This window comes from Anas platyrhynchos, chromosome 13 (assembly GCF_047663525.1).
Source record: "Anas platyrhynchos isolate ZD024472 breed Pekin duck chromosome 13, IASCAAS_PekinDuck_T2T, whole genome shotgun sequence".
NCBI classification, from domain to species: domain Eukaryota; kingdom Metazoa; phylum Chordata; class Aves; order Anseriformes; family Anatidae; genus Anas; species Anas platyrhynchos.
Window position 1 is genome coordinate 47,918 of NC_092599.1, and position 12,098 is coordinate 60,015.

The window sequence follows — 12,098 nt, forward strand, 5'->3', positions numbered from 1 at the left end:
GTCCCAGAACTACATTTCCCGGCATGCTCTGGGCACCCGACATGGCCTCCCGGAAGTTCGGAGTCCCAGAACTACATTTCCCGGCATGCTCTGGGCACCCAACATGGCCTCCCGGAAGTTCGGAGTCCCAGAACTACATTTCCCGGCATGCTCTGGGCACCCAACATGGCCTCCCGGAAGTTCGGAGTCCCAGAACTACATTTCCCGGCATGCTCTGGGCACTCAACGCAGCCTACCGGAAGCCTTGTGCCGGAAAACTACACCTACCAGCATTCCCTGCACAGCCGGCACGGCCAATCAGAGGCCGAGTTGTCGAGAACTCCATTTAACAGCACTCCCTGGAACCCTAGCCCTTACCGCCCTTACACAAAAAAGCCGCAAGCCCTAACCCTAAAAATCCTCGAAACCCCTACAGACCTAACCCAAACTATCTACCACGCTAAACCCCTGAAGTCCTATGCCTAAAAGCCCTAACCCAAACACTTAAGACGCTCAAATCCCACACCCACAAAATTAAGATGCTCAAATCCCAAACCCAAAAAAATAGGACGCTCAAATCCCAAACCCCCTTCCGAAAAAGAAAATAAGAAAAATAAATCAAACAAAACAAAAACAACAAAAGGGGTAGACCTGGTGGCATCTGCCCTATAACCCCGCAAAAATCATGAGGGACATAGAACAACAAAGCAAACACACAAAAGAACATTGACATCCTATCCATAAAAGTGCTATAACAATCACCTCCAAAGAGCTTCATGCAATAAATGCACGTACTACTAGATTGGTTTCCTCTAAAATATCGTACAAGACTCTGACCCACGAAAAGAACCCTGCATGTAGCTAACAGAAGAATAAACAAAGCACCGACCCCAAAGAGCAGCCCACGCAGAAGGAGCTCTCTGATAGAACGCCTAGGGCTCGTATAACATTTGGCCCCGCCCAAACCCAATCACCTGGGAAAGAGGAGGGGGCAAAAAACAAGAAAGAGAGCAGGAGCAGCAGCTGTGTTCTTTTATTTATTTTTTTATTTATTTGTCACCTATCCCTAGTTTACAGCATGCGGAGTGCAGACAAAAGAACTGCGGTGTTTCTAGAAGCAAAATTTACCGTATTTTTGCCTCAGCTTTGAACATAGAAAGGACAATACAACCAAGAAAGTAAATGAAATATTTTCAACGGGAATTAGCACGAACCTTTCATTTACATATGAAGAAAAATCTAGGAGCGTAGGAAATTACACATCAAAAAAAAAAAAAGACGTAATAAGCAACGCGCGTGCACGGCCCCCGGCCGCCTGCAGTACTCGTTTTCCACAGCAGGTGGCGGCAGAGGGGCGCCCTCGGGCGTCACCGGGCATGAGCTCCCCCCGGCCGCCTGCAGTACCCGTTTTCCACCAGCAGGGGGCGGCAGAGGGCGCCCGCGGGCGTCACCGCGCATGCGCGCCCCCCGGCCGCCTGCAGTACCCCTTTTCCACCAGCAGGGGGCGCCCTAACCCTAACCCTAAACTAACCCGAACCCCAACCCTAATGGCGTCCCCCCGACAACCGCACCCCGCACATATGGTTCCCCCCTCATTTTGGTTCCCCCCCGGTGCGACCCGCAAATGTGTCCCCCCGGAACCCGAACCCCGCACACTTGGTTCCCCCCTCATTTTGGTTCCCCCCCCCCGGTGCGCCCCACAAAAGTGTTCCCCCGGAACCCGAACCCTGCACACTTGGTTCACCCCTCACTTTGCTTCCCCCCCCCGGTGCGCCCCGCAAATTTGTCCACCCGCAACCGCACCCAGCACACTTGGTTCCCCCCTCATTTTGGTTCCCCCCCGGTGCGCCCCGCAAATGCGTGCCCCCGGAAACAGCACCCCGCTCATTTGGTTCCCCCCTCACTTTGGTTCCCCCCCCCCGGTGCGCCCCGCAAATTTGTCCCACCCGCAACCGCACCCAGCACACTTGGTTCCCCCCTCATTTTGGTTCCCCCCCCCGGTGCGCCCCACAAATGTGTCCCCCCGGCAACCGCACCCAGCACACTTGGTTCCCCACTCATTTTGGTTCCCCCCCCCCCCCGGAGCGCCCCGAAAATTTGTCCCCCCGGAAACAGCGCCCCGCTCATTTGGTTCCCCCCTCATTTTGGTTCCCCCCCCGGTGCGCCCCGCAAATGCGTGCCCCCGGAAACAGCACCCCGCTCATTTGTTTCCCCCCTCATTTTGGTTCCCCCCCGGTGCGCCCCGCAAATGCGTGCCCCCGGAAACAGCACCCCGCTCATTTGGTTCCCCCCTCATTTTGGTTCCCCCCCGGTGCGCCCCGCAAATGCGTGCCCCCGGAAACAGCACCCCGCTCATTTGGTTCCCCCCTCACTTTGGTTCCCCCCCCCCGGTGCGCCCCGCAAATTTGTCCCCCCCGCAACCGCACCCAGCACACTTGGTTCCCCCCTCATTTTGGTTCCCCCCCCCGGTGCGCCCCGCAAATGTGTCCCCCCGGCAACCGCACCCAGCACACTTGGTTCCCCACTCATTTTGGTTCCCCCCCCCCCGGTGCGCCCCGCAAATTTGTCCCCCCGGAAACAGCGCCCCGCTCATTTGGTTCCCCCCTCATTTTGGTTCCCCCCCCGGTGCGCCCCGCAAATGCGTGCCCCCGGAAACAGCACCCCGCTCATTTGTTTCCCCCCTCATTTTGGTTCCCCCCCCCGGTGCGCCCCGCAAGTGCGTCCCCCCGGAAACAGCACCCCGCACACTTGGTTCCCCCCTCATTTTGGTCCCCCCCGGTGCGCCCTGCAAATGTGTCCCCCCGGAACCCGAACCCCGCACACTTGGTTCCCCCCCCCTTGGGGTCTCCCCAAGCCCCATGGACCCCCCCCCCTTGGTCCCCCCCCCCATTTTGTCCCCCCCCCAGTCCTACCCGTGCCCGCAGCAGCCGCTCGCGCTCCGCCAGCGCCTCCTGCACCCGACGCTGCATCTCAGCCAGGTGGAGGCAGGCGCTGGGGGGGGGAATAAATTGGGGGGGGGTCAATTTGGGGGGGTCTGGGGGCGCATTTAGGGGGCGGAGGGGACTGGTTCTCACCTGTAGAACTCGGCGTCGAGCCCCCCTGGGGGCAGCTGCAGGGCCAGGATGCCTGGGGGGGTGCGGGGGGGGACATGTCAGCACCCCCCAGACCGAAACCCCAAAACCGCTGCCGTTGACCCCAAGGTGGCTGCTTGTGACGCCGGTAGGGCCACCGGGCGCCCCGCGGGCCACTGGGAGCGGAAGACGGGCATGAAGCTGCCGGTGGACGGCGGCCACGCTAAAATGCTAGGTCAGCCGCGCGTTGGGGCTCTGGGGGGGGGGGGCACCCCATAGGGTCACAACCCCCCCAAAACCCCCCGGCCCCATAGAGACCCCCCCCAGCCCCACAGATCCCACCCCAAACCCTGTAGGTGCTCCCCCAAACCCTACAGGCACCTTCTCCAGATGTTCCCCACAACCTCCCAGCCCCACAAGTACCCCCCCCTTGGCCCCATACAGCCCCCCCCCAGCCCCATATGGCCCCCCCACCTTGCAGGCCGCCCGCCCGTGGTCGTAGTACACCTCCTCTATGGCCTGGAAGTAGATGACGCCCTTCAGCTTTGTCTCCTCCTTGTCTGGGGGGGGGCAGAGATAGGGGGGTCACCCCATGGAACCACCTAACCCCCGACCACCCAACCCTGACCCCCCAAACCCCCAACCCTAACGGATCTAACCCTAACCCCCCAACCCCCGACCCCCCAACCCTAACCCCCTAACCCTAACAACAGATATAACCCCCACCTTAACCCCCGACCCCCTTACCCCCCAACCCCCACCCGGCATGCTCTGGGCACCAAACATGGCCTCCCAGAAGCCCGGTGCCAGAAAACTACGCCTACCAGCATTCCCCAGGCAGATGGCTTGACCAACCACAGGCCGAGTGTTCGAGAAATACATTTACCAGCACTCACTGGAACCCAAGCACTTACTGCCCTTTCAAAATAGACTCAAGCCCTAACACTAAAAAACTTCGAAACCCCTACAGGCCTAATCCAAACTGTTTACCACACTAAACCCCTGAAGTCCTATGCCTAAAAGCCCTTAGGACACTTAGGACGCTCAAAACCCAAACCCAAAACAATAGGATTCTCAAAGCCCTAAACAACAAGATTAGGACGCTTAAAGCCGTAACCCCAAAATTAAGATGCTCAAAACACAAAGCCAACCCAAAACACTAGGATGCTCAAAACCCTTACTCAAAACATCAGGATGCGCAAAACTCTAACCCAAAAATTCAGATGCTTAACACCCAAAGCCCTAACACAAAACATTAGGACGCTCAACACCGTAACCCAAAAAATTAGGACGCTCGAAACTCTAACCCTGGAGAACCGAACCTGAAAAAAAAAAAAAAAAAAAAAGGATCTTAACACACTAACCCTAAATAACTGACCAAAAATAAAACCCTAGGACCCTAACCCTAAAAAACATAGCAACACTCCATCCCAAAAAAAACTCTAAAACCCTAACACGCTAACCCTGAAACCCTTAAAACCCTGTTAAAACTCCAACCCAGTTATACACCAGTTACCTCCCTTAAAGGATATAGAGGAGCTCTCTCAGATACGGCAGTCCTACTTCTCATGAATGCATCCTTTAGGTGAGGAGGGGGAGAAGTAAAGCAAAGAACAACTCACGGGTTGAGATCAGGATAATTTAATTAAATGGAAATAATTATAATAATTAAATAAAGACTACCATGAACTAAACAATTTAACTAAGGGGAAATAAAAAGGGAAAGGGGAAAAGGGAGGGGAAAAGGGAAAATAAAAAGAAGGGACGAAAACAAACAAACAAAATAAATGAAAGCTATATGGAAGTGCAGAGGAAAGAAATTGCTCTCTACTTGCCACAAATGAGCGATGATTGACCACGTCCTTGATGCAAGGCCTCAACGCACGCAGCCGGTGTTCGAGAGGAGGACCGACGTCTTCTCAACGAGAGCCCACCCCTCCCCTCTTCTTCCTGTTTCCACCTTTTATTGCTGAGTGTGACATCCCATGGTATGGAATATCCCTTGGATTGGTTTAGGTCAGCTGCCCTAGTGATGTTTCTCTCCTCGCTTTTTGCCCATCCCCTAGGAGGGCCCAATGCTGTGCCACTGCTGCTCAGCAGTAGACACAACACTGGTGTGATAACACTGCTGTTCCAGCTACAACTGCAGAGTACGGCACTGTATGGGCTGCTGCTGGGAAAGTTAACATTCCAGCCAGACCCAGTACACCACCAGAGGTGGATTGTTACGATATGGAGACGGTAGGTTATCCAACGGCTCCCGTTTATTATCTTTTTATTTTTCCTGTTCTTCTTCTTCTTCAAAATTTCTTACCTGCTTTTAGTGTAAATATTAAGGCCGTAAAAGGACATGAAGTCCTCCTGATCCGTAATCCTGCATCATCACTTTCTTCCCGGCAGAAAGGTTCCTTCGAATTAACATGTGTATTTAAGGCCCGACAAATACAGTCTTCAAAGAATCCAAAAACGGGCCCAAAGACATGCGGTCTTAAAAGCTCCTTTGGCCATTCTATCACACAAGACTGGACCCTTTTTTATTTACTTTTTACGTTTCTGGGGCCTCTCTCGTTCCAGTTTCTAATCGTTATTCCTAATGGACTTTCTGCTGGTATGTCTGGTAATTTGCTTCCTTTCTTCTGGTCCCTGGTCTTCGGTTTTGTCTCACCCATCTAGGAATGTTACTCTGGCAATTCCCACAGCCCTTGGTTACCTTAATAAGAGTGTCTTAAAGAGGATTTAAGATCTATCACCCACCCACAAAGCCTATAGGAATCCCTTCGGTCCTTCACCGGCCAAGTCCCCCGCGGGAGATTGGAACCGTGGTAAAGAAGACCTCCACAATCGCTTCGGAACTAAATTCCGTCTCAGTCACACTCTTACACACACAGGCAACCAAAACCCATCCAACAGAACAGTATACGCTTTAAACACTTACGACTCCATTGTCTTCATTCAGATCTTCACACGCAGAATTACGGGCAAAATATAGTGCTGCAGCCAGCAAGGGAGCTGAAAAAAAAATCAAAACCTTAGCTTACCTTTATTCAGGTTCGAGATGCCATTAGTCCCGACCAGACTTGAACAGCAGCCACCAAATGCTGGGGCGCCTCTCCTAGATCAAATAAGAATTCAGGAACCAAAGCCCTCCCGGACAAGCCCCCTGGTGTCATACATGACTGGGTCCCAAACTGGATTGCAATTAAATTTTACAATTTTTTAAATAAATAGAGGTAAACGAGAAGTTGCTCGCAAACAGATATACTGTGCCAGATGCCCTTCAGCAAGTGCCCAGAGGCAGACCGGATGTCTTCACCAACACAGTCCAGACAATGTATTAGCACACCCATGCACTGCCACGTTAATCACTAACTGCCAGGCAGGACAGCTCCAGACCAAACACATACACGCACAGGCACGCCACAAACGCTACAAACAAAACACACAACACAAGGCACAAGAAAAAGTGACCCCCAAAAAGAAAGCCCTACAGCAACAGCAAGTCAGATACAGGTGCTCTGCACCAGACCCCAGGAGAGACTCAAATGTCACGACACGCGACTGGAAGCAACTGCCAGAACTGGGATGATGGAGGCCTAAAAAGCCTGCCTTCAAGACAAGAGACCAGAAGGATGGGGACTGAAAACCCCCTAAGACGACACTTAGGAAATCAATTCCCAAGCAAGAGCTCCTGATGCGGCCCAGATGACTTCTGCAAGAGTGAGGATGGAAACAGATGCGATCTCAAACCAAATATAATGCACAAGACCTGAAACAGATCTGCACTTTCAAGCACTTCTTGTCTTGCAGTCGCTGCTTGACCAGAGTCATGATGACCAAACAAGCATTGAGGCCCTTCAGCACAGCTACCAAGTCGCCTGTCTAGTCAGTCCAATCTAAAAAGCCAGGAGGATATCAAGACCCGAGAAGCACAGAACAGACACTGCAGAAGCAACACTACAAGACAGACGAACAGAAGGAAACTGTCCTGCCTGGCGCACGCACGCTACAAAATAATCCCGCTGCTTCTATTAGCCTGGTGACCCAGCCACAAGCAGCCTGAACGTGACACAGCCTGAACCACCCTCACAGTGGCACCAAGTCTATTCAGCCAGCTGGCTCCATGCTGCTCTGGCTCCCAGCTCCCATTAGCCACCCCAGATATGCAAATACCAGGTGCCCCCCAACTTAGCTCTCGAACAGAAGGAAACTGTCCTGCCTGGTGCACGCACTCACGCTACAAAATAATCCTGCCTCTTCTATTAGCCTGGTGACCCAGCCACAAGCAGCCTGAACGTGACACAGCCTGAACCACCCTCACAGTGGCACCAAGTCTATTCAGCCAGCTGGCTCCATGCTGCTCTGGCTCCCAGCTCCCATTAGCCACCCCAGATATGCAAATACCAGGTGCCCCCCAACTTAGCTCTCAGGTTGCTGGATGGTAAAGTCCCTCCGCCTCAAGAAATGCACAGGCACTGATTGTCATCTTAGTCAATTGAAGGCTCATCATCAGCTGCAAAAACAGAGAAACAGCATTCACTAGGACGCCAGCCCCATTGCTCACCTTCTCCACAATGCTGACTACTGCTGATGCAACATACGATTGTGCTCACGTGTTCCTCTCCGAGTCCAAGCTCCAACAGTGCAGCCAGTATCATCCACACCACCTGGGAAAACAAAGGGATTAAATGATCGTTGCGTTCACAAGAAAAAAACACTATTGGGTTATTTGTTGTTGTTCTTTGTGTGTGTGTGTTTCTTGTTTTTTTGTTGTTGTTTTTTTTGAAATCTGCTTTTGCTCAACAGCATGCAGACAAGAGAACTGGTGTGTTTCTAGAAGCAACAATCCCCATGCTTTTGCTGCAGCTTTGAATATTAAAAGGCCAATACGGCCCAGCAAGTAACTGGAAATTGCTTAACTAGAAATAGCTCAAACATTATTTTTTTTTATGTAGAAAGAAAAATCTAGGTGCAGAACAGATTATATGCCAAAACAATCAAACACCAAACAATCTTCCTTTCAGATAACGGATGACCAGGCTGACAACACAAACCTTTCCTCAGAGCTTCGTGACATGAGGATTTCCCTTCCCTCTCCACAACTGCACAAAGCACCTGCAAAGACAGGAGAAAAGCACACTCTGAAGCACCTCACAGCCAGTGTACCTGCTGCAAGACCTCTCTCTTCCCAGCTCTGTTACTTCAGCTGCTCACCAGATCTAACTCAGATTCTTCGCTCACAGCACCACTCCAAACTCTGCCCGGGCCACACAACACACACTACACAAGCTACATTGCTTAAGACACACAAGCTGGAACATTCCCGCCCAACAAAGAGTCACATTGCACAGGAAGGCTGCCGCATATTCCTAGAAACCAAACCTACCAGTCCTGAGCAGCTCCCCACCTCCTCCTGCCAACCACACTCAGCACACACACTATTTGCCCATCAAAAAAAAAAACAAAAACTTAGAACATACACACACACACAAAAAAAAAAAAAAAAACAACTCAAATCCACAAATGCCAAAAAGACATGCACACACAGCAGCCACGGTAGGGGTAATCACAGACTTACTCTGCAGATAAAAAAGGTGACTCTGATACAACTCTGCTCAGTCTCTTGATAATGCTGCATCTATGCTGTCAAGCCACAGGTAGCATGCAGTCAAGCTGGTTTTAGTCCTTTAGAGAATTACACAAGTGTGTTTATACATCTAGAGATTAAAATATAGCTCAAAAACAGAAGAGTATCCCACCATCCCAAAAACAACAGTGAGCCTGCAGCCCCTACTAAATATCCCTCTACTAAGTGAATTCCAAGCACTTAAAATCCAGAAATCCATAGGCTCCAGCCTGCCTAGAGAACCCTGCAACTGACTGAAGGAAAACCAAAGCACTTACCCCAAAGAGCAGCCCAGGCAGAAGGAGCTCTCTGATGGCATGCCTGGGGCTCATATAGCATTTAGCCCCGTCCAGCACCCAAACTCAATCACCTGGGAAAGGGGAGGGGCAAAGCACAAGAAAGTAGGATGAGAGCAAAAGAAGCAGCTGTGGTTTTTTTTCCTTTGTTTTTTAAAATCTGTTTTATCTCAAAAAAATTCAGAGAGACCTGTGGTGTTTCTAGAAGCAAATATCCCCTTTTGCTTTTGCTGCAGCTTTTAATGTTGAACTGATAATGTCACCAAGCAAGTAACTGAAACTACTTCAGCTGGAATTAGTTTAAACACGCTCACCGTCATCTGCAAACACTGAGAACCAGCATTCACTAGCCCTAACCCTAACCCCTGACCCTAACCCCAACCCTCAACCTTAACTCTAACCCTAGCCCCAGCCCTAGTCCCTAACCCCAACCCTAGTTCCCGAGAACTTCATTTCCCGGTATGCTCCGGGCACCCAACATGGCCTCCCGGAAGTCCAGAGTCCCAGAACTACATTTCCCGGCATGCAAAGGGCACCAAACATGGCCTCCCGGAAGTTCGGAGTCCCAGAACTACATTTCCCCCTATGCTCCGGGCACCAAACATGGCCTCCCGGAAGTTCGGAGTCCCAGAACTACATTTCCCGGTATGCTCCGGGCACCCAACATGGCCTCCCGGAAGTTCGGAGTCCCAGAACTACATTTCCCGGTATGCTCTGGGCACCCAACATGGCCTCCCGGAAGTTCGGAGTCCCAGAACTACATTTCCCGGCATGCTCTGGGCACCCAACATGGCCTCCCGGAAGTTCGGAGTCCCAGAACTACATTTCCCGGCATGCTCTGGGCACCCAACATGGCCTCCCGGAAGTTCGGAGTCCGAGAACTGCATTTCCCGGCATGCTCTGGGCACCCAACATGGCCTCCCGGAAGTTCGGAGTCCCAGAACTACATTTCCCGGCATGCTCTGGGCACCCAACATGGCCTCCCGGAAGTCCGGAGTCCCAGAACTACATTTCCCGGTATGCTCTGGGCACGCAACGCGGCCTACCGCAAGCCTTGTGCCGGAAAACTACACCTACCAGCATTCCCTGCACAGCCGGCACGGCCAATCAGAGGCCGAGTTGTCGAGAACTCCATTTAACAGCACTCCCTGGAACCCTAGCCCTTACCGCCCTTACACAAAAAAGCCGCAAGCCCTAACCCTAAAAATCCTCGAAACCCCTACAGACCTAACCCAAACTATCTACCACGCTAAACCCCTGAAGTCCTATGCCTAAAAGCCCTAACCCAAACACTTAAGACGCTCAAATCCCACACCCACAAAATTAAGATGCTCAAATCCCAAACCCAAAAAAATAGGACGCTCAAATCCCAAACCCCCTTCCGAAAAAGAAAATAAGAAAAATAAATCAAACAAAACAAAAACAACAAAAGGGGTAGACCTGGTGGCATCTGCCCTATAACCCTGCAAAAATCATGAGGGACATAGAACAACAAAGCAAACACACAAAATAACATTGACAGCCTATCCATAAAAGTGCTATAACAATCACCTCCAAAGAGCTTCATGCAATAAATGCACGTACTACTAGATTGGTTTCCTCTAAAATATCGTACAAGACTCTGACCCACGAAAAGAACCCTGCATGTAGCTAACAGAAGAATAAACAAAGCACCGACCCCAAAGAGCAGCCCACGCAGAAGGAGCTCTCTGATAGAACGCCTAGGGCTCGTATAACATTTGGCCCCGCCCAAACCCAATCACCTGGGAAAGAGGAGGGGGCAAAAAACAAGAAAGAGAGCAGGAGCAGCAGCTGTGTTCTTTTATTTATTTTTTTATTTATTTGTCACCTATCCCTAGTTTACAGCATGCGGAGTGCAGACAAAAGAACTGCGGTGTTTCTAGAAGCAAAATTTACCGTATTTTTGCCTCAGCTTTGAACATAGAAAGGACAATACAACCAAGAAAGTAAATGAAATATTTTCAACGGGAATTAGCACGAACCTTTCATTTACATATGAAGAAAAATCTAGGAGCGTAGGAAATTACACATCAAAAAAAAAAAAAGACGTAATAAGCAACGCGCGTGCACGGCCCCCGGCCGCCTGCAGTACTCGTTTTCCACAGCAGGTGGCGGCAGAGGGGCGCCCTCGGGCGTCACCGGGCATGAGCTCCCCCCGGCCGCCTGCAGTACCCGTTTTCCACCAGCAGGGGGCGGCAGAGGGCGCCCGCGGGCGTCACCGCGCATGCGCGCCCCCCGGCCGCCTGCAGTACCCCTTTTCCACCAGCAGGGGGCGCCCTATCCCTAACCCTAACCTAACCCGAACCCCAACCCTAATGGCGTCCCCCCGACAACCGCACCCCGCACATATGGTTCCCCCCTCATTTTGGTTCCCCCCCCGGTGCGCCCCGCAAATGCGTGCCCCCGGAAACAGCACCCCGCACATATGGTTCCCCCCTCATTTTGGTTCCCCCCCCCCGGTGCGACCCGCAAATGTGTCCCCCCGGAACACGCACCCCGCACAATTGGTTCCCCCCTCATTTTGGTTCCCCCCGGTGCACCCCGCAAATGCGTCCCCCCGGAAACAGCACCCCGCTCATTTGGTTCCCCCCTCATTTTGGTTCCCCCCCCCCGTGCGCCCCACAAATGCGTCCCCCCGGAAACAGCACCCCGCTCATTTGGTTCCCCCCTCATTTTGGTTCCCCCCCCAGTGCGCCCCACAAATGCGTCCCCCCGGAAACAGCACCCCGCTCATTTGGTTCCCCCCTCATTTTGGTTCCCCCCCCCGGTGCGAACCGCAAATGTGTCACCCCGGAACCCGAACCCCGCACATATGGTTCCCCCCTCATTTTGGTTCCCCCCCCCCGGTGCGACCCGCAAATGTGTCCCCCCGGAACACGCACCACGCACAATTGGTTCCCCCCTCATTTTGGTTCCCCCCGGTGCACCCCGCAAATGCGTCCCCCCGGAAACAGCACCCCGCTCATTTGATTCCCCCTCATTTTGGTTCCCCCCCCCGGTGCGTCCCGCAAATGTGTCCCCCCGGAACCCGAACCCCGCACACTTGGTTCCCCCCTCATTTTGGTTCCCCCCCCGGTGCGCCCCACAAATGCGTCCCCTTGGAAACAG

The 12,098-nt window shown here is 52.5% G+C and overlaps 2 long non-coding RNA genes across 3 annotated transcripts; both read right to left on the reverse strand.

Moving 5' to 3' along the window:
* Window positions 1-2,876: 2,876 nt before the first annotated feature.
* LOC140003636 (uncharacterized) lies at window positions 2,877-3,614 on the reverse strand. Its single transcript, XR_011812595.1, has 3 exons — window positions 3,525-3,614; window positions 3,054-3,105; window positions 2,877-2,970 (listed from the first exon to the last, which is right to left on the reverse strand). It is a non-coding gene; the product is annotated as an uncharacterized lncRNA (long non-coding RNA).
* Window positions 3,615-3,879: 265 nt separating this feature from the next.
* Window positions 3,880-9,345, reverse strand: LOC119718258 (uncharacterized). 2 transcript variants are annotated; one of them, XR_011812596.1, is made up of 6 exons: window positions 8,952-9,345; window positions 8,626-8,732; window positions 8,102-8,162; window positions 7,649-7,714; window positions 5,986-7,560; window positions 3,880-5,112 (listed from the first exon to the last, which is right to left on the reverse strand). It is a non-coding gene; the product is annotated as an uncharacterized lncRNA (long non-coding RNA). The 2 variants fall into 2 exon arrangements; XR_005269094.2 differs by lacking the exon at window positions 3,880-5,112 and having other exon boundaries at window positions 5,121-7,560.
* Between the last annotated feature and the right edge of the window lie 2,753 nt (window positions 9,346-12,098).